We start from the raw sequence: 22422 nt of genomic DNA on the forward strand, positions 1-22422 counted from the left end.
CCCTGATAGAAGCCTTTCCACTTTTGAGCTTTCTTACTTGAAAAGGGTTAATTTTAAAAGATGAATACTAATGTATTGTGGTGCAATGCAAACCACTTGACCTGAAATGGGTAACTGTTATTGTCAGGAATGGATTGACTAGTGCCTGCCTCACTTGTCCTGCTGTCCTTCAGTTTAGAGAGTCAACAATGTTTTCTCCTTGGCCAGGCTTTTATTATTTAAGACCTGTATTTGTGAGTTGCACTTTACCATGTGAGTAGACACTAACCTTAAAAGTCATGGAACTGCTACTTGGTGTAAGAGAAGCAGAACTGGGCTCTGAATTCATAGGCTCTTGTGGCACTCGAGAGAAATTCCTTTGGAGAAGACAGAATCATAGATGGTAGAATTGAAAGGAACCTCTTGGGTCACAGAATTAAACGAGGAGGGTTGGACTCATTCTTGTCTTTCCCAGTTGTATTCTTCGCTCATTCAGCATGTTTTACAGAACCCCAGTAAGATCATTTTGGAGCTCATCTGCTGAAGACCATAGGTGTTTGATTTATGAATGGTTTTATTTCATGATTATCAGCAAGGTGTGCACACAAGCAAATGATTTCTGCAGTTGGATATTCTGTGTATTTATAAGGCCTCCTTCAATGCCAGAGAGAGAGGCAGAGACTGACATTTTAAAACCTGTGCACACAGTCACAGTAATTGTACACACAAGGGTCACGCTGTTCCTCTAAGTTCAGAAGATACCAAGAATTGCTCATACTTAGTATCCCCAGCGTTTACGTGTAAGCACATATACAGACAAGAGAAACCTTAAAATATTTGTAATGTGTTATAATATATTTGTAACAATTTAAATAATAATAAAAATTTCCCACCCTGGGAGCTGATCCCCATGAACCTAAGCCAGCCATTGGATTTTCCATTGTACAAACCAACATCCTTTCTCTAGAAGTGTTTTCAGAATGTGCTTGGTGGTGGTGGATTGATACTTCACATCCCTTGAGGAGCAAAGCAGTTGTATTCTACAGGTTGGTTTGATGTCTCAAGATTCGAACGACAAAAATAGGTTATAAAATGCATCCAGGACAGTTGGCACAGTATTCTGTTCAGATGCCCCACGAGTCAAAGACTGAGATGATTATGGATCGGTGTATGAAAGGACCCAGTGGCCTCCCTGACCCGCTCTGTGCTGGCCTGTGCAGGCTGGTGGAAGGCCTCTTCGTTCTGCCGCACACATGGGCTATGAATGCACCACTCCCTTTGACTGCTTCATCTGTGCCTCTCTTGTACACATGGGAACCGTGGGGCGCTTTGTGGAGTGGAAGTTCTGAGGGTTTCACTCCACTACAGACAGCTATTAAATTAGGAAACTAGAGCCCTTTTCTTTTGTCGTTTTCAGGATTCCTCCTGTGACAGACCTAGCTTTTGTCCGAGTTTTATTCTCTGGACTCTTTATTGTCACAGAAAGGACATTTGCTTATTCCATTTTAACAGGTGCATTTCCTGCTTGCTGTTTTTCTGAAGACGATCCCTTTATTGTAGTGGGACTTATTATAATAACTTGCAACAAAACCCTTGAACTCTGCAAATATTTGGTGTAACATTGGATTAGACTTTACACCAGTGATACAATAACATGGAATGACAACGGAGTTGCTGAAGGATGTAGTTGTCAAAACCACCTGAACTTCTAACAAACTCGACCGTATTAATGCTGTTATTGTCAATACCAAAGGAGTATTCCCACAGCAAACTCTAGGGCCTTCCAGGTATTATGAATTACCTGTGGACTGCAGCTAAATGTAAGCCTTCAAAGATTCTAGCTGGTGGCTCACTGAGCCACTTGATTCCAAGAAATATTTGTCTAGGGGAGCAGATAGGGCCAGTAAGTTTCAAGTTGGTTTGGAGCAGTGGTAGGAGAGAATTATTCAGATTATTCATTCCCCATAATCTATTTGCTCTCCCCACCAGGAAGATGGTCAGTTTAAATGTTCCTGTTCGTAATCTGAACTCAGTACGTCTGATTATCTCTTTGGCGATCCCTCTCTAGCTCGTCCTCCTTGTGCCTGGGGACAATTTAGACTGAGTTGAGAAGTGTGATTGCGTGCTTCTTGGCTGCCTCCTGCTCCCATTGGCTGGTGGATTCTTCGGGAGACTGTACTGTCATTGGCATGTTTGCCTTTACGGAAGGCCAAATCCTGGCTTACTGCATCTCTGGGCATTTGTATGCATAACGACATGTGGTTTGGTCTTAAATGCAGAAGGTAGAAAGCTCCTGCCTATTACCAATATGAGTCTCTGAGCTTATAAAGGGAACTGCTCTGTGAGGAGTCTGTTTGCAAGCATCTCTGGAAGGGTCATTGGAGCATGGAACATCTCTGTTCTTTCCTTTGGCATAAGGCCTCCCTTAGTTCTTTCATGCTGATGTAAATTGGGCCTAATCTTGCAGTCTCTGTGCAGTCAAAATTCCCACTGCAGGCAATCAGAGTTTGGACTGCATTAGGACTGTAGGTTCTAGGCTATAAAGCATAAGAATATCAGAACAGCCAGACTGGGTCAGACCAAAGGTCCATCTAGCCCAGTATCCCTGTCTTCCGACAGCGGCCAATGCCAGGTGCCGCAGAGGGAGTGAACAGAACAGGGAATAATCAAGTGATCCATCCCTTGTTGCTTATTCCCAGCTTCTGGCAAACAGAGGCTAGGGACACCATCCCTGCCTATCCTGGCTAATAGCCATTGATGGACATATCCTCCATGAATTTATCTAGTTCTTTTTTGAGCCCTGTCTTGGCCTTCACAACATCTTCTGGCAAGGAGTTCCACAGGTTGACTGTGCGCTGTGTGAAGAAATACTTCCTCTTGTTTTAAACTTGCTGCCTGTTAATTCCATTTGGTGACCCCTAGTTCTTGTGTTATGAGAAGGAGTAAATAACACTTCGTTGTTTACTTTCTCCACACCAGTCCTGATTTTATAGACCTCTTTCATATTCCCCCCCCCCCTTAGTCGTCTCTCTTCCAAGCTCAAAAGTCAGACTTATTAATCTCTCCTCATACGGCAGCCGTTCCACACCCCTAATCATTTTGTTGTCCTTTTCTGAACCTTTTCCAATTCCAACAAATCTTTTTTTGAGATGGGACGTCCACATCTGCACACAGTATTCAAGGGCGTACCATGGATTTATATAGAAGCAATATGATATTTTCTGTCTTATCGATCCCTTTCTTAATGATTCCCAACGTTGTTAGCTTTTTTGACTGCCGCCACACATTGAGTGGATGTTTTCAGAGAACTATCCACACTGACTCCAAGATCTTTCTTGAGTGGTAACAGCCAGTTTAGACCCCATCATTTCATATGTATCGTTGGGATTATGTTTTCCAGTGTGCATTACTTTGCATTTATCAACATTGAATTTCATCTGCCATTCTATTGCCCAGTCACCCAATTTTGAGAGTCTTTTGTAGCTCTTCGCAGTCTGCCTGGGACTTAACTATCTTGAGTAGTTTTGTATCATCTGCAAATTTTGCTACCTCGCTGTTTACCCCTTTTTCCAGATCATTTATCGACATGTTGAATAGGACTGGTCCCAGAACAGACCCCTGAGGGACACTAGTATTTACCTCTCTCCATTCTGAAAATGGACCATTTATTCCTACCCTTTGTTTCCTATCTTTTAACCAGTTACCAACCCATGAGAGAACCTTCCCTCTTATCCCATGACTGCCTGCTTTGCTTAAGAGCCTTTGGTGAGGGACCTTGTCAAAGGCTTTCTGAAAATCTAAATACACTATATCCACTGGATTCCCCTTTTTTGCCATACAGTGGTGTGCTAGCTCGCTGGGGAACTGAAACAGTGTCTTCTCTCTGTTGGTTAGGGTTTGTTTTCAACACACTTCCACCAATAAAGGATTTTTCAGAAGACGTTTCACATAACACACGAACCAGGGGTCACCCAATGAAACTGATAAGCAGCAGCTCTAAAACAAACACAACACACAGTCAACTTGTGGAACTCGTTGCCAGGGGATTTTGTGAAGGCCAAAAATATAACGGGTCTCAAAAAAGAATTTAGAGAAGTTCATAGAAGATAGGTCCACCAATGGCTATTAGCCAGGATGGTCAGGGATGCAACACCATGCTCTGGGTGTCCCTAACCTTCTGACTACCAGATGATGGGACTAGACAACAATGGATGAATCACTTGATAAATTGCCCTGTTCTGTTCGTTCCCTGCAAAACATCTGACGCTGGCTGCTGTGAGAGAGAGAATCCTGGGCTAGATGGACCATTGGCATCACACAGCATGGCCGTTCTTATGCTCTTATCATGACCACTCCAAAATAATTTTATTTCAGGCCCAGAAGCCTCTTGCTTTTTGCTGTCTTTGAGTTACTCATTGGAAGTTACCAGTACAAGTGACTCGTGATTGCTGTCTCCTAAGTATTACAGCTTTCGAACTGGAAATTAATTGGTGAACCAGAACATGAGCCCCTCTCTCTCCTTGGTGATCTCCATTCACAGGGGCTAACCCTGTTCTTCCCCCTCAGGCTGTCCCCCCCACTAGTAGCCTGAGCTCCGGACTCAGGAGTTCCTACACCCACCCACCCCAAATCTGGGCGGTGTTGCGACATGGCATGCGAGGTTGCAGCCACAATCCCGTTTGGTCCAACCCCACCCACTCCAGCTCTGCGGGCTGTGATTCATCTCTGCGGGGCCTCTACTGGAGTCTCCCACAGAGTTAGCAACGTCAGCAAATGGGTTTGTTGCTCCTGGGTATGAAGAGTGGTTGATTTCTGAAGCTCTTAGAAGTTTTGGATGGAACAGATTCTCCAGTGGACTATTAATTAACTTGTTAAAATGAAAAGCACTCCAATTGTAGGGTAGCACCGAGCGGCCTCAATGAGCTAGGTGCTGTACAAGCGTAGTAAAAAAAACAGTCCCTGCCCCGGAGCGTTTACAGTCTCACTAGGCCAAACTCCCAAAGGGAGAACAGACTGGGACATGACTAGCTCAAGGCCGCTTCATAGGCTGGTGGCAGAGCCAGAGAGAAACCCCCTCTTGTAGTGCCCTGTTCACTAGATGGCACTACCTCCCCCCTGTTGCACTGCGCCAGTGCAGGTCCCTCGATAGCCATCTGTCTCCCTGTGTTGTCTGACTTGTGAATCCCGTTGGAGAGTACTTTTTATCTGTGGAGTCGAATGAGGGGAGAGAAAAAACGATGACCCTCCTGGTGTGGTGGCTTCACGAGGCAGCTCCGAGGAGCCGTGATCTGGCTCCTTCCCAAAGGACAGGGTAACTACGGTTAAGGTTACTTCCAAAGGTGTAACGCAAAGGACCGAGAATACCAAATTCAGAACAGCTCATCAGTAATCTCTTGCCAAGCTGCGTCCCAAAGGCTGATGTGTGCGCTCTATATGAGCATATCACTTTCTGCCCTTTTAGGTTCTTGTGATGCAATATTTGAAACTCTCTAGGACCAACTATTCACAAGGCACAAACCGGTTTTGCGTGGCACTGAGAACAGCTGTATCTGAGGCTCTGCCTCAGCTGCTAACTGAGGTCAGTTCCAGGGTCACCGTGGGCTTTTCTATTTCCTTCACAGCAGCAGAAGTGTTAATACTGCGAGGTGTGGGGGGAGCGCTTCCTGGCCAGCCATTGTTCAGCACATGGAAGACTGAACTCGATCAGCTAACCCAGATGCAGTCCTTGGCTATCACCTTCCTCCTGGCCTTTAGCTGGCTGGTGGCAAACCACATTACATACTGCCATTAACTGATCAGCATGCTGGCTTTCCCTGCTGAATGCACTCAGTTCAGGGCGAGATACAGGATTGGCGGGCAAGGGGAACTAAGCTGTCCAGTTGTGAAGCTGTGGATTTGGAGATGAGCCCATCACCACGAGACAGCAGAGGCAGAGGTAGAAGCAGCAGCAGAGATCATGGATGCAGCAGTCTGAGTGAAGAAGTAGCACTTCACTCCACCATTTCATCCCATCACTCTCTCCAACCACTGCAAATCGTTCCTCTCCTTGCTTGATCTGTGCACGCTACCGATGGCTGGAGACTCTTCCGTTTCCCCTTCGTTATTGCTTAGCCATGGTATACAGAGGTAGTTGCTTAGATCTCTATTTGTAAATTGATGCCTTTAGCCCCCAGTCATTCTTGTTGTTCTGAGTCCTCCAATTGATTCGTCTCCTTCTGGGACTGAGATGTCCAGAAGTGACTGCACCACTGTAGGCTTGGTCACATCAGTACCCTGTAGAATGGACTTATCCCCTCTGTACTCCATGAGGCTGTTTCTTCATATGCTGACCAAAGCTGCCATATTACATTGTGAATTCATATCTAATTTGCTGTCTGTCACACCTGTGTAGATCTTTGCCTGTTGCTTCTTTCCAGATCCGTCCCTCTGGTTGGGATCTGTGTTTTGGATTATTTTTCTCTAGGGATATTAACTGTATTTTTCCAAGTTGAATCTTGTTTGACTCTTTCCTTTCCACACCTCTGACTTACAGTGACAGTGCTGCAGCAGCACCCCGTAGCACTTAGTGAGGAGCTAGCTACACTGATGGGAGAGCTTCTCCCAAGAGGTTGTGGCCGTGTGGATGGGAGAAGCCCTCCCGTGTACACCAGCAGCTAGGTAGTCACTCAGGGGTGTGGATTTTCCATACCTCTGAGCCATGTAGTTCTAGTGACATAAGTTCCTAGTGTAGACAACCTCTGTGTCCTTTTTTTAATTACTTCTCTCTCCTCGCTAGAGTTCGTGCACCCCTCAGTCTTGGGCACTGGAGATGGAATGTTTTGTTTATTTAATGTCTTCAATGATGGCCTGGGAGTAAAGTGGGACCTAACACTGGCTGATGCAGGGCCACACTGGACACCTTCCTTCAGTTCATTTGGTTACCATTTCGCATTTCTTTCTGTCTCCAGGCCACCAGCCAGGAGCTGCTGTGGTAGTGCTTATCCACAAGCCCTTTGGAAGAAATTTTTGCAAATAAAAGTCCAGCTATTGTATCAGTGCTGTACCAAAGTCCAGCTCTATTCCCTCTACTACGTTCCCTTCATACATGGGAACTGATCCTGACAGACCATGTCTCAGGATCAGATCTCTGACTTCGTAGCTCTGTCAAAAGCATCCATCATATTTTTCTGGCCAAGCTTGCTCTTTCTCCACTCCCAGTGCTGAGCATTTCTCATGGCTGTGTTACTCTCAAGTTGTTTACAGATTTTTTTTCTTTGAATATTTGTTCCAGTATTTTACTAGGAAAAGCACCGTGCTTTTAATTTGAGGGAAGCTTTGCATAACTGAGAGAGAATCCTTATTAAAGAAATCCTCTCATGTGTGTACAGCATTGCATTTGTTTCCTTACCTATCTGCTTGTGTAATTTTACTCAGGGGTATTTTTAAAAGTGGCTCAGTGTTTCTTTTGCTGCAATAGAAACAACCAGATTTATTTTCTGGTATGTTGAGAATTAACTCTCCTTTCTTCCCTTTTCCTCTGCCCCCACTGGAAAAAGAGAGAATGTAAAAAAGAAGAAAAGATTTGCATTGTAGTTGTGATTGGCACAGGCTGTGAATGAGAGGTCATTTCATGTGGCTGTTTCTTTTCAAGCGTTTCTTTTTCATGCACACTGTATTCAGGCTTGAAGCATTCTTTCTTTTCAAAGCTTCTCTGTCTGTCTTTCCCCTTCCTTTATTTTTCATCTCTTTTCTTTACTTTTGCTGTCTTTTCATTCTGTTTTTCTCCACCCCCTTGGGGCTCCATTCTTTCTCTCCTCCTTCCTCTATTCAGTTCCTTTTTTTCTTTTTGCCGCTTTTTTGAATAGCTCTTCTATTTTCAGAGAGGAAAGGGAGTGAGTAGAAGAGAAGTCGTTTCAGTAAAGAGGAACTTGAAAGTCTTTCTTTCCCTGCTTATTTCACTTTAAAAGCAAAAATTGTTTTTCAAGGGAAAGATTTGTATTAGGGGTCTTTTAAAGTGAACGTACTAAGACAGTAGTGCTGGCTTGGTCAGTCCTGGGATAGTTTTATCCTCCCTCCCCTCTCTTAAAATAACAATAAACAAAGTCTGTCCCCAAATTGTTTACAAATGTTGCGAACTCCATGGAAATGCTTTGGCCTATAGATTTATAGGGGCTCTGCCTTGCTCCCTGCTCCATTTGAAATATGGTGTTTGGTGTTAAGACTGGGCTCAAAAGAGGAGCAACTGACTCCCCATCCCCACCCACCTCCGCTTACTAGCTCTTCCCCCTCTGACACAGTCCATCTGATCTGGAAAGGCACAGACTGTTTGGTCTGACAGACACTAGGCTTTAGAATGAGGGGATTGCCACAGCTTGGTTGGGTGACCATGGTCTAGCGGGTAACACGGAGCAAGGGGCATCATGCACGTCGGAAGGGCAGCAGCGGAATGCCCTAGATTTAAAGAGACAGCGTTGCTGTAGCCGTGTTGGTCCCAGGATTTTAGAGACACCTGAAGGAGAGCTCTCTGTGGCTCAGAAGCTCGTGTGTCTCTCTCTCTCCAACAGACGTTGGTGCAATAGAAGATACAACCTCACCCACCTTGTCCCTCTAGATTTAAAAGTAAGAAACTTGAGTACCTGGGACAAGTCGGTCACCATTTAGTAACACTTCATTAGATGCGTTCTGGCAGAACACCATCAATATTGACTAAGTTTTTTGAATCATAGAATATCAGGGTTGGAAGGGACCTCAGGAGGTCATCTAGTCCAACCCCCTGCTCAAAGCAGGACCAATCCCCAATTAAATCATCCCAGCCAGGGCTTTGTCAAGCCTGACCTTAAAAACTTCTAAGGAAGGAAATTCCACCACCTCCCTAGGTAACGCATTCCAGTGTTTCACCACCCTCCTAGTGAAAAAGTTTTTCCTAATATCCAACCTAAACCTCCCCCACTGCAACTTGAGACCATTACTCCTTGTCCTATCATCTTCTACCACTGAGAATAGTCTAGAACCATCCTCTTTGGAACCACCTCTCAGGTAGTTGAAAGCAGCTATCAAATCCCCCCTCATTCTTCTCTTCTGCAGACTAAACAATCCCAGTTCCCTCAGCCTCTCAAGACCATCTCCATTGCCATCTCTTGACTTTCATCCCTGCAGTGCAGTTCCTGAGCAGTGGTCAGTGGTGCGGTACAGTGCTCATCACACGCTCCCGGGTGGAGAGAGCTCACTTCCCAGCTGTTGATGCTTTTGCTGTAAGCAGGGCTTGAAGTAACAGTAGGTCCAGAGTACGGGTTCTGTTTAGCCAGTAGGACAGTGCACGACCTAGTCTGTGCATTAGCTGGGCACAAACCTCATCCTGCATCTTACCTGCCGTTGTCCAGATTAGGTGAAAGCTCCTAGTAGTTGCAGTTTTCGCTTGCAGCAGAACTGGGGTGGGAGGAAGGTTGACGATGGCCGATTCAGGCTGGAGAAGGTTAAGGAGCGGATTTGTTTCCACCAAGCAGCAGAACTACCCAGAGTTGTCAAGCAAGCCCGCAACAAGGCACGTGACGGTTCCCAAACGCTCTGCCAGGGGTTGCCAAGCGAGGGTGTTCTTCAGAACAATAACCATGAGCAAAGGTTGGTGTTTCCGTGGTGATTGCTTTTGGGATCCCAAGTTCCTGTGGGTGGGAGAAAAGAGGAAAAGCTGAACTGAGGGAGGAATCTGTTGGGTTGAGCAGGGAGGATCAGCGTGGTGCCCCATAGTAACGTGCTAGTTCCCAGCAGACCGGTCCCGTCCATGTGGTTGATAAGTAGGGAAGCCTTTGAAGAAATTTTGTACTATTTGGGTGGGCTGTCCCCCACGTGCGGATGAGAGGAGGCTGGGGCAGCCCTGGGCGGAGGCAGAGCATTGGTTGGGGCAGGGTTTGAGTTGGCGCCATCTTTGCACAACAGCACAGGGTGGCGCCGTTTCACCTTCTGCGGATGACGCATGTGGTAATGAACTGTTCTAATGGCATGGCTGCTGCACAGCTTAGGGTGGGCAAACTACGGGCCGCATCCGACCCCTCAGACTCTCTAATCCGGCCCCCCCGGGAGCGGGGTCAGGGGCTTGCCCCGCTCTGCCTGCCTGACGCTCCCACACGTTCAGGAGCTGCACAACTGCAGCTGCACAACCCAAACATGCCATAAGAGCCTTGAGCTTGCAAGCCCACGAGCCTGCAACTTGTTGGCTTCGGTGACTCTGCTGTTTTAGTGGGGTTAATTTTCCATTTTTGAGTAGCTGGCCAGGGAGTGCCAGCTACGCTGTTCACATTGATCAAAGAGGGCGTGGAGAGGAGGTAAGTTTTTGGTTTAATTATTGTAATACTTTGTTATGATGGTATATTTATAATCGTAAGTAAGGTTTAATGTTTATTTCCACTAAAATGTATCTTTATTTGAATATCTCTGAATTGTTAATTTTGTGAGGGTTCATGGCCCACCATACAATTTCCATATCCAGATGTGGCCCTCAGGCCACAAAGTTTGCCCACCCCTGGCTTAGACAATGCTGGTCAACTGAGAGTGATTATGCAGTGCTGAGTCAGACCCAGCCCCTCTCACAGCTTCTCCACTTCCTGAAGAAAGAAAAGGAGGACTTAGAGACTAACCAATTTATTTGAGCATAAGCTTTCATCATGCATCCGCTGAAGTGGGCTGTAGCTCACGAAAGCTTATGCTCAAATAAATTGGTTAGTCTCTAAGGTGCCACAAGTCCTCCTTTTCTTTTTGCGGATACAGACTAACACGGCTGCTACTCTGAGTTCTGTATTTGTTCTCATATGGCATTTGTGTCCGTCCCGTTTCTCCCCCCCCCCCCAACTTTGTTTTTCCTGGTTTTGGATTGCTTTAGATGCAAATGGAAATTCAGGAACGGCTTGGGACCCACGCACCCTTTGGAATAGAACCCCCACCTTGCAGCATGGTTCAGGGCGGGGGCTTGCTGATTAGGTGCCTGTACTGCATGAGGTTGAGATTAACAAGGGGGGCCAGGGGAGGAAGAGGTTTTTTTTTCTGTGAGGGAGGGTCTGGTAAAGTAGGGGTGTGTTTGCAAGCCTGCTTTATGTGGTGAAAGTAAGGCAAAGTGAAGGCGCTTTACCATGTATCTAGACTAGAAGGATATGGAGCAATGAATGACTCGTTTATTGGATCCTGGACTTCTCGTAGTAGCAATAAGTGAACTGGAAATTCTCTTTTCCCCTTTGCTTCCTTGAGGGTGTGGGAATAGAGGGCATGCCTGCGAACCTGAGGATGGATGTCTGTACTTTAGGCAGGCAGGGTGCATGTTTTGGGGTTAAGACCAATCAGATCCTGACATCTGTAGGGGGTCTGGATGGTGCAGATGGCCTGCAAGAAGGGTTGGAGCTGAATTGGTAGCACAGTGGCTAATGAAGTTGGTTTCTGTGTTTTCTGGAGGGGGTTTTTAAGTGAGGTTCAGATAATTGTAACCCAGAGACAGAGAGGGGACATTGGAAGAGATGAAAAGCGAGAGAGAAAGCAAGCAAAGGACAGAAAGGTTTGGAATAGAGGAGGAGATTAGGAGATAGATGAAAGAGAAAAAAGAAAGATAAGAGAGTGAGACGGAACAGATCCACAGAGCTGAGATAGGTGTTGCTAGGGAAACAGAAAGAATGAGAGAGCAAGAGAGAAATAGAGAGGAGACAAGGATGGAAGATACTGGGGGTGGGGGAACAAAAGATTTAAAGACAATGAATGTTTGGTAAAGGAGGGTGAGTGAATTCTGAACAGTAAAGGGAAATGAGGGGGAAGTTCTGGGTCAACTAGCAAAAAGAAACTTGAATATTTTTCCCTGGGATGCCACAAGAGTATTTTGGATCACTACTCCATTCCCTTGGAGGGAAATTACTTTGGCTTCTGCTACCCCTCATACACTGACCCCTCACAAGCTGAATTTCCATTGGCTGAAACACTTCTCATCCGGTCCAAGAAGGCTTTCTTTAGAAACTGGATGCTACATTGGGGCCAGATTCGGTAAAGCACAGGAGTGTAAAAGGAAGAGAGCTCAGAATTCGGGGTGATAGGGAGGTGCCGTGTGTGTCTTTTCCAGATGATTGTCTGCAGGCACATTTCAGCTTATAAACAATAAAATTGAGCTGAACGTGAATCTTTTCCTTAGAAGTAAAAAGAAAAGGAGTACTTGTGGCACCTTAGAGACTAACCAATTTATTTGCATCCGATGAAGTGAGCTGTAGCTCACGAAAGCTTATGCTCAAATAAATTGGTTAGTCTCTAAGGTGCCACAAGTCCTCCTTTTCTTTTTGTGAATACAGAGTAGCACGGCTGTTACTCTGAAACCTTCCTTAGAAGTGAAGGTTTTGTTACTGGGGCAGGGGAAGATGAAGAATCTAGTAGAGATGGAACCAGACGACTGGTTACAGTACAGCTGTGGCAAGGGAATTTTGCGTCTTTGCTATCTGTCTAAGCTGTGGTCTCTCCACTGTAGGAATCTGTGAGCTAGCCAGACGGCCACATGTGCAATTTTATTTTATGGTAACGGGCAAGCTAAAGCAAATGACCTAGCTTCCTGGGGTATGTCTACACTGCAGGGAGAAACCCGTGGCACCAAGTCTTAGAGCCTAGATCAATTGACATGGGCTCACAGGGCTTGGGCTGCAGGGATAAAAATAGCCATGTAGATATTTCCACTTGGGCTGGAGCCCAGGCTCTGAGACCCTCCCCAGGTTACGCCCAAGTAGGATGCCTGCATGTTTTAGCCCTCCACCCTAGCCCCGCAAGCCCAAATCAGTCTGCGACTCAGCACTGTAGGTTTCTCTTGGCAGTGTCAGCATGCCCAGAGACACTGCTGCAGCCCCTAGGTTGGACTGCAACTTTCCACTGAGTGTGTGCGCAAGCCCTGAGACTGGAGAGGCAATAAAAGCTTTCTCCCTCCCCGTCCCTCCCTTGTGCCTCGCTGATGGGCTTTGCCCTGATCTGGAGCAATGAAGTCGTTATGGCTTGAAATTGCTCGTTCTGTTGCTCCTTATTCCCACACCAGAATCCTGTTTTGACACCAACATTGCCCTGCTGCTGAGCAGTAGTGTGTGTCTGGGGCTTGCAGGTCAGATTCCCAGTTGAAAATCAGTGGTTGGGCAGAGTCTGGGCATGTTTTAATTGTAGACATATACCAGTTCTGGGACAGAGATTGCTAAGCAGCACGCAGGATAATTTCTTCTTTCAGGAATCTTCATCTAGTACCAATGCCCAGGTCCCTGAGAACAACTCTGCTTTAAGAATTGGAGACGAAGGTAGAAAGCAAGCTGCTCCCCTGCTGTCTCACAGCTCCCACTCGCTAGAATTACTGCCTCTGGACAGAATCCTGCATAGCTCAAAAACTAGATACAGCACATCTTCCCAACACTGAGCACTTGCTCACACACTAAGAACTTGGAATACTGTGGTGATGCCTGCCATAAATAAATAAAGAATACAGATTTATCAGAACTCATTGCCTAATCAGGTCTGCTATCTAAGAAGATTTATGAAAAACACATACAAGCAGTAAAGGAAAATCCGAATTATCAAAACACAGAGCAGAAGGAACCATCTATCCTTGAGTTCCAGGACCTGGCGTGAACTTGTGCCCTTAGATAAATAGGAAAGTGAACAAGAACAATTTTTTTTAAAAACTATCTGTGTAGGATGCAAAAGCAGGCTTACAAATCATTCCCATACACACATTTGAAATGCAATAGTTATGGTTTCAAAACTGAGCTTTTCACTTTTTTTGTTTTGTTTAGAGAAACATTGTGCTTTGCTGATCATTACGTTGTTCTGTGGGCAGGGTATTAGAGGATGAACCTCCTGAAATAACCAGGAACTGTTTCTGCACATTTAAAAAAAAAAAAAAAAAAGCCTAGACAATTAGGTCTTCAGTGGGCTTGCTTTGGTCTGTTAATGAGTAAACTTATTAACATTAAAAAACCTGTCAAATGCAGCCTTTTTTGCACGTAAGTGTATTGTCTGGGGAGGGGCAGGGGAAGCTAACCAAGTATCTATTTGTCCATTTTCTGCCTTCCGTATTTCTTGGAACCATTCCTCTAGTTTTGGATAAGCATTTTCTTTTGCAGGGTGAGGTTATGAATAGTCTAGTGACTATGAAAAGACCAGCTATTCACTCTTTGGCGTGTAACCATTTCTGCTAGGGATCCCCGCCAGAATTGCCAAAAGATCATTCATGGTCTGGTTTACATCGCAGTATTTACCAGCTGAGCATGACCACCATGCGGACATAAAATCACCTCTTTCCTCAACATCTATCCCTACCCAACCTGTGTATATTTTTAATCTTGCTGTGTAAGGTGCCACTGAAGCAGTATCTGGTGTCCCCTTCATACTGCAGTTGTGGTTGGTAACTCACCTTCCAGATCCTTTTATCATAATGACAGGTTTCAGAGTAACAGCCGTGTTAGTCCGTATTCGCAAAAAGAAAAGGAGGACTTGTGGCACCTTAGCGACTAACCAATTTATTTGAGCATGAGCTTTCGTGAGCTACAGCTCACTTCATCGGACGCATGTAGCTCACGAAAGCTTATGCTCAAATAAATTGGTTAGTCTCTAAGGTACCACAAGTACTCCCTTTCTTTTTATCATAATGTCATCCAGCTATTCCCTTGTCAGGAAATTTTGCCAAAGGCTGAAGTTAGTTTTGTTGTTTCCTTATCCAGAAGCAATTGATTTTATTAAGGTTAACTTTCTCTACAAAACAGTTACCGAAAAAGTTAGTACATAATGCCTAATTTGGAGATGCTGGGCCAATTAAATTTTGGTTCTGATTTCTTTAAAAAACAAAAAAAACAAAAAAAAAACCCACAAATTATTTGATAAGCAGCTGGCCAACTATACAAATTCCCTTCCTCTTCCATTCTTTAAAACACCAGCTCCTAGTGTAGGTCACAGTCTGGTTTATTTACAGTGGGTAGGGATCACTGATCAGGGAAAAGGATTCTCTCTCTTGTTCTGTCCCTAAGGCAGAGAAGAGCTTTTGCCAGAGGGTGGGTACCCGTTTCTGGAAGGCATCTTGCAGTAAAAACTGCTGTACTCGCATTATCACCACCTTCTTGCTCAGTGAAGATCCAGGGCTTGTCTCCCCTGTTGCTAAAGTCGATGTAACTCTGTCACTTGGGGTGTGAAAAAACCCACCCCTCCTGAGCGACGTAAGTTACATTGACTTAGAGCGGTGTCTGCGTTGCGCTGTGGGTGGGAGACACTCTCCCGCCAACGTCGCTTGCGCTTTGGTGGTGGTGGAGTCATTACGTCGATGGGAGAGTGCTCTTCCCTCAACGTCGCGCGTCCCCACCAGATGCGCTACATCGGCGCAGTGGCATCAATGCAGCAGCGCCACGGTAGTGCGTCTGGTGAGGACAAGCCCCCATGTTCGAGAGCACCCCATTGCTTTGAATTGGTTGGCTTGATAGGCCTGTATAATGTCTGGAACAGCTAGTCCATGCTGCTTCGTTGGTCTGTTTTAAGTAGCCACACTCACTCCATCTTTGTATTCCATCTACATTCCAACAGTCTCCGTATCCCTGCTAGAGTTTTATTTGGGCTGATTTATAGGAAGATTCTGAAACAAGATAGACATCCTAGGCAAAGCATTCATTCTGGCCCCAATTTACCTAAGTACTTAAGCACATGTGGAGTCCTTGTGGCAACTTAGAGACTAAGCAATTTATTTAGGCATAAGCTTTTGTGGGCTAGAACCCACTTCATCAGATGCACATGTGTAACTTAATTGTATTGCAATATTTAGATTAACAATCCTCCAAAGGGTGTCCTGGCCAATGCAGAGCGTAAAGGAGAGAGCAGCTCAACCGTGTGGACTCTCTCACAGGTTGGTTTCAGAGTAACAGCCATGTTAGTCTGTATTCGCAAAAAGAAAAGGAGTACTTGTGGCAACTTAGAGACTAAATTGGTTAGTCTCTAAGGTGCCACAAGTACTCCTTTTCTTCTCACAGGTTGCTATATCAAGTGGGAATCCGTTAAGGAAATAGGGGCTAGAGGAAAACAAGGACCTGTTGAGTAACACTGAGAGACCAACCAAGAGTAGGCGCATTAGATGATGCAGTCAGGCAGATGAGCCTTGATTTATAAACTTGATAAGGAAGAATTTCTTGCACATATCCTTCCCTTACCCAATCCCACTGATCAAATGCAGTAAGGTTCAGGCCAAACCTCTCTATACCACAGACAGAGTTGGGTCAAATTTTTCAAAAAGTAGCCACTCCCTTTAATGCCTTCATTTTTGGGGTGCTCACCTTGAGATCCTCAAGGGCTTTTTCCCATAGGTGCTGCCATTGACTTCAGCTGTAATGGTGGGAGCTCGACGCTTCTGAAACTCGGGGATCCAAAGCCAGTGGTGGACTTTTGTAGGACTATCAGCTCCAAACTTTCACTGGGTTGACTAAGGCTGCTCTGGAACACAAGTGATTTAACTGCCAACCTGGGGCTGGCAGAGCAGTTGCCTGGGACTGCAAGCTGGGTGGGACAGGATTTCAGTTGAGAGGAAGGGCTAGGTGAAACTGTCAGAACAATGGAGGGGGAGGGGACATGGGAAGTGTCCAGAGATAAACGAATCTCTCTCCAGCACAGAATGTGTGTGCTGGCTTCTAGCAAGGAATACACCTGAGGTTATAAAGAGGCGTGTGTGTGTGTGTGTGTGTGTGTGTGTGTAATAATAAAATTTTAAAAAAAAAGTACAGGAAAGAAATGGAGACATCAGATTCCAGGAACAGGTGAGAACTGGTAAACGGAGTGATTAAAAATAAAATGACAGGTTTCAGAGTAACAGCCGTGTTAGTCTGTATTCGTAAAAAGAAAAAAGAAAAGGAGTACTTGTGGCACCTTAGAGACTAACCAGTTTATTTGAGCATGAGCTTTCGTGAGCTACAGCTCACTTCATCGGATGCATAGCATATTGTGGAAACTGCAGAAGACATTATATACACACAGAGACCATGAAACACAACTTCCTCCCACCCCACTGTCCTGCTCGTAACAGCTTATCTAAAGTGATCATCAAGGGAGGGCCATTTCCAGCACAAATCCAGGTTTTCTCACCCTTCCCCCCCCCCCCCCCCCACAGACACACATACAAACTCACTCTCCTGCTGGTAATAGCCCATCCCTCTTTGAAACCTCTCTTTATAATGCGCATGATAATCAAGGTGGGTCATTTCCAGCACTAATCCAGGTTTTCTCACCACCACCACCACCCCCCCCCCCACACACACACACACACACCCCTTCAAAAACCACACACACAAACTCACTCTCCTGCTGGCAATAGCTCATCTTACAATGTGCACAGCAATAATCCAAGTTTAACCAGAACGTCTTGGGGGGGGGGGGGGGGGTTTGTAGGAAAAAAAACAAGGGGAGATAGGCTACCTTGCATAATGACTTAGCCACTCCCAGTCTCTATTCAAGCCCAAATTAATAGTATCCAATTTGCAAATGAATTCCAATTCAGCAGTTTCTCGCTGGAGTCTGGATTTGAAGTTTTTTTGCTTTAAGATGGCGACCCTCATGTCTGTGATTGCGTGACCAGAGAGATTGAAGTGTTCTCCGACTGGTTTATGAATGTTATAATTCTTAACATCTGATTTGTGTCCATTTATTCTTTTACGTAGAGACTGTCCAGTTTGACCAATGTACATGGCAGAGGGGCATTGCTGGCACATGATGGCATATATCACATTGGTGGATGTGCAGGTGAACGAGCCTCTGATAGTGTGGCTGATGTTGTTAGGCCCTGTGATGGTGTTCCCTGAATAGATATGTGGGCACAGTTGGCAACGGGCTTTGTTGCAAGGATAGGTTCCTGGGTTAGTGGTTCTGTTGTGTGGTATGTGGTTGTTGGTGAGTATTCGCTTCAGGTTGGGGGGCTGTCTGTAGGCAAGGACTGGCCTTTCTCCATGGGAACCAAAACAAATCTACATAAGAAACCATGCAAATGTGTAGTGAACAGGAGATCAGAAAGGAGATATTTAAGGAGATGGCTGAGAAGGGGCATTTTAAACACAAGAGGCACATTGAGGAAACATTTAATTTTTAGCAATCAGTCTTTACAAAGAAGAGCAGGGAAGAGATGTCACAACTCCGGGCACAGGCTATTTCCCAGAAGAGGGAGAAGAAAGACCCAAGTAAATAGCCACACGAGAACCGGAAATGAGAACCTCTGCAGGCCCCAATAGCGTCTGCCCCAGGATTGCGAAGGAAGAGACAAAGAAATAGAGTGCCTTCAGCCAGTACATTCAGAAACTCTTTGGAAACCAAGGAGATCCTGATGAGAGGACAGTGAAACGCACACTCCTGGATTCTAGAGAAGATGCAGGCACCTTCCAGACAAGTAAGTGTAGCTTCAGCTGTAGGGAATACGTTACAAGAAACAGTCTCTAAGGTGCCACAAGTACTCTAACCAATCTATTTGAGCATAAGCTTTTGTGAGCTACAGCTCACTTCATGGGATGCATGCCACTCTAAGGTGCCACAAGTCCTCCTTTTCTTTTTGCGGATACAGACTAACACGGCTGCTCCTCTGATACAAGAAACGTTACCCAGAGTGGAATGGGGAAGTCTCTCGATAAGTAAGTGGCTGATGACCAGGAAGACCGGGGAAGCATGTGAATGTTTAAAGTTTTTGGTGTAGCACCACAAAAGATCCATACAAGGATCCATATGTGTGGCATAGCGGAAGAACTACTGTATCTGAACTGATGGAAGAGCAGACTAGGAGCTGCACTGCCACAAAGGTTAGTATTGGAGCAAATTTCATCGCTGTGCTGTACCAGGGATGGGGAGAAGGAAGGTCAGCTGAAGGCAGGGGGAGGGGTGGAGAGGAGGGGGTTACCAGCGAGTGGTGGGGATGGGGGTGCAACATGCCTGCAGCAACAAGGCAGGAAGACTATTTTTTGCAGCAGCATTCTGAATGGGTGCAAGGGGGAGCTCGACCCCTGTGTCCAGGCCAGAGGAGAAGGTTGGCATAGTTGAGATGCAAGCTGATGAGGGCCTAGATCAGAGTTTCATTTGTGTGGATCGCAAGGAAAGGCCAGGTCTTGGAGAGAGCAGCATGGCTCAGGCACAGCCTGGATGTGTGGACTGGAGAGATCAGGAATCGATGAAGCTGAGATTCAAGCCCTGAATAGAAGGGGGTTGGGGAAAGGTGCCGGGGGGAGAAGAACATAAAGAGCTCAGTTTGGGGCTTTCTAAGTAGAGATCCCTTTTAGGACTCATTAGTTTCCTTTTTAAACAGACTGACCTCACTGGCTAGAGCTCGGCTTAATCCATGGAAGCGCTGGGCAAGACACAGTGCAATGCAGAATCCCAGCTGACACTCCCCTGTTTTGACCAGCATTCGTGCAGTTCAGAGCTGAGCTCCCACCTGGCTCTGTCAGTGGTCCTCTCAGAGCCTGGCCTGAAATCTCTACTGCTTCAGTTGGGGGCCATTTCTGAGTAGGCTTGTTTTAGCAGCTTTGTGCTGTGACTGTAGCACTAACCACATTTGTACTTGGTGCTAAGGAAGGTTTGAAGTCCAATCTCTGCAGCTGAAAGGCTGCTGTACTGACCCAGCACTTTGCCACCACATAAGATGAACGGTCAGTCTGCTGAAAAGAGCCATTCCCAGGCTTCCGTCTGGGGCACAATCGAGAAGGTTGCACAAAAAGGAAACTAAAAGTGAGGAAGTGAAACCATGCCGTTTGTCTGATTCTCCATTTCTCCCTCTGAAGTGTGCGTAGAAAACCTCTCTGCAGGTTGCTTCCCTTGTCCGAGTGGCTAACACTGGAGTTGTCTTGCTCTGCTCCCTCACCTGTCACCTTGCGGGTGGGGGCTTAGATGGGTGTCATAGAAAAGTCCAAAGGACTGATTTATGCATACACAAGCAAGGGTTTTGAGTCAGTTCTGCACGTCCTGGGGAGCCATGTCCTGACAGTGTCAGGAGGTAGGAATCCCAAATTGTTCTGTGCTGAAGGGTTTTGTTAGTCATTTGTCCTGTTATCAGAAGCACAGGTGCGTATGTCATTCGCTCTCCTCCTCCTGTCTTTGGGCTGTCTCAGTGCCTCTGCCTCTGAGCCCCTACAGCCACAGAGGGAAAGGATCGCTCCCATAGGACTGGAGAGAGAGAGAACCTGCTGGGTCCCCTCTAGTTCATACTCCCTCCTTCTTCCCCCAGCCCTGGAGAATGGTGCAGGATTGTTCCCTGCCCTCTATTCTCTAGGGCTGTCCCAGTTCTGAATGTGTCGCTTTGCATAACCCTTCCTATGCACGCTAGCGTTCGCTCAGTGGCACCAGGAGCAATGGGACGCTGAATAGGGTGTAATGGCTGGAGTCAGTTTAAAGGTGCTGCTGGGAAAAGCGTGTCCATGATCATCACCAGGTTGGCAGGAATCTCTCCCTTGTGTGCATTGGAAAGGGCCTGATTCCTCCGTTCGTGTTGATCCCGGCCAAGGCTGGAGACATTCGTGTAGTGGGGAGGTGGGTTGGTCCACTACACCTCAGATCAGGATTTCAGTTGTACTCCAGACAATAAGACCAGATTATCACAGGAATTGGTTTTCCCCTCTCAAAATCATTTCAAATTCCTTCTTGCAAAGTCCAGGGAAGAGAACTCTGGCTCCCCACCCCTGCTGGTCTCAGGCCCTGCAAAGGGGAACCTAGTGCCTGCTTTTAGCCCCATCACTTTCATTGAGAATTATATAGACTAGCTTCTTAAGGCCAGTTATCTAGATTCTTTTCCTCCCAGGAAATGCCTTGGTTTTGGACTTCTTGTCACTGCAATCCCAGTCTCTGCTCTCAACTTCTGGCAAAGATGTCTGGAGACCCTGCCTCCCGTGGTGCATGCTGGGAGGGAGTTCTGTGATGATTGACAAATAGATTAATGGGTGGGAGGAGGGGAGCTGGATTCTGTCGCCTCTTAGCAAGGATGGCAGGAGTCATGGGTTGTGGTGGTGGTTTTACTTGATGGCCGATGTGTCTGTGGGGCATAAGGGTGTAATCTGCTGCATGAAACATCAAGCTGAGCTAGAACCAAGGAAACAGCACATGTGACAATGATGATCTGATGTTTGATACGCAGTCGTTTCCAAACTTTAAGGATCATGGCTTTGGAAACGCCACCCGGACAGGAGAAGATGGAGTATCTACAATACAGAGATCAGTCCTGAAGTAGCTGGGTGGCCTAAAAGGTGACGCCATTGTGCTGGGGACCTGTGTTTGGTTCCTGGTCTTTCTCTCCCTTGCCTGGCAAGTGTCAGTCGGTGCTGAGGGGGTCACGCACTCTCATGGGAAGCAGATGTCTTGCTGCCTTTGATTCCTTTGGCTGAATAGAGAGAAAGAAGGACTGGTGGCTTCCAAGTGTGTCTGGCCCTCCTTGAACGGCAGGGCAATTGGCTGTGATGTGGGGAGCGAGAAGGTTTCCTTGGGGGTCCACGAGTAACATGAACCATGAAGTTCAGCTGCCTAAGTGGTCAAATGGGTGGGGTTTGCAGAGCTGGTGAAGAAAGCGTGGGAGTGGGGAAGGAAAGGTGGATTTCTGGCAATCTCCAGTTGACTTTCCCTGTGTCGGCATCGCTCAGGTGCCCTGATTCTCTGTGCTCTGGAGCAGCAGCTGAACTGGCCCAGGTGCTGTAGGGCCTAGGCCGTGCTGTCGCTGGGAGCCACCAGCACTTCGATGCCCTGAGATCTGCAGCTGGTAGCATCACCGTTGTGCCAGGCCCAAGGGCTGTGACCCCATGGTAGCTGCGGTGTCCGAGCCGTCTGCTAGGAGACATTGGGGATGGTTAAAATAGACGTTAAGCTTTGCTCTGTCCAGCTGGAGGGATCTTGCTGATGTGACCTAGTCTGGAGTCCTATGAACAGCTAGTGCTGGGGGAGGGAGTGGGCACTGGTGAGTCAGAGAATGGGCATCCTTCACTCCCTGGGGCCTAGAGGCCGGATTTTGCCTTGTGGGTCTGCAGGAACTTCCTTCACTTTTTGGAGGCATTACTCTGGATTTACCCCAGGGCCAGTCAGAGCAGACCCTGGCCAAGAAGCCTTGGGGGACAGTAACGTACTGCATACACCACAGTCCCTGCTTTCCAGCTGCTTGCTTCTCATTCCTTCTCTCCTCACTGTCTGCCTTCCCCCTCCCCCATCTCTCTCCTTCCTCCTTCCATCGCTCCCCATCCCCCTTTTCTCTCTTTCTTTCTCCTCTCTCCCATCCTCCCTCTCCTCTCTTTGTTTCTCTGTCTCCACTCTCTCCCTGCCCCTCCTTCTCTGTCTCTTCTTTCTTTCTTTCTCTCTGTTTTTGTCTGGCTTTCTTTTCTCTGCACTGGCTACCCTCCCCCACCCCAGGGTAAGACTTTAAATTCTTCCCAGGCAGCTACATCTGTGTAAGACGTTCCCTCCTCACCAAACACTGAACATGAGGAAAGGCTGACCTAGCTCTGG

At 46.6% G+C, this 22422-nt stretch overlaps 1 protein-coding gene across 5 annotated transcripts in view; it reads left to right on the forward strand.

Moving 5' to 3' along the window:
* The window catches only part of ZNF710 (zinc finger protein 710), a 52472-nt gene that overhangs the window by 14052 nt on the left and 15998 nt on the right, over window positions 1–22422 (forward strand). The window contains exons 1-2 of one of the 5 annotated variants that reach the window (XM_074966688.1): window positions 17649–18346; window positions 18518–18749. The exons of 3 other annotated variants lie outside the window; for them this stretch is intronic. The gene's annotated coding sequence lies outside the window, so the exon portion shown is untranslated. Of the gene's footprint in view, window positions 1–17648; window positions 18750–22422 lie in introns of those variants that run through there. One more of the 5 variants, XM_074966687.1, reaches the window with a different exon arrangement.

The sequence above is a fragment of the Natator depressus genome, chromosome 10 (genome assembly GCF_965152275.1).
Source record: "Natator depressus isolate rNatDep1 chromosome 10, rNatDep2.hap1, whole genome shotgun sequence".
NCBI lineage: Eukaryota > Metazoa > Chordata > Testudines > Cheloniidae > Natator > Natator depressus.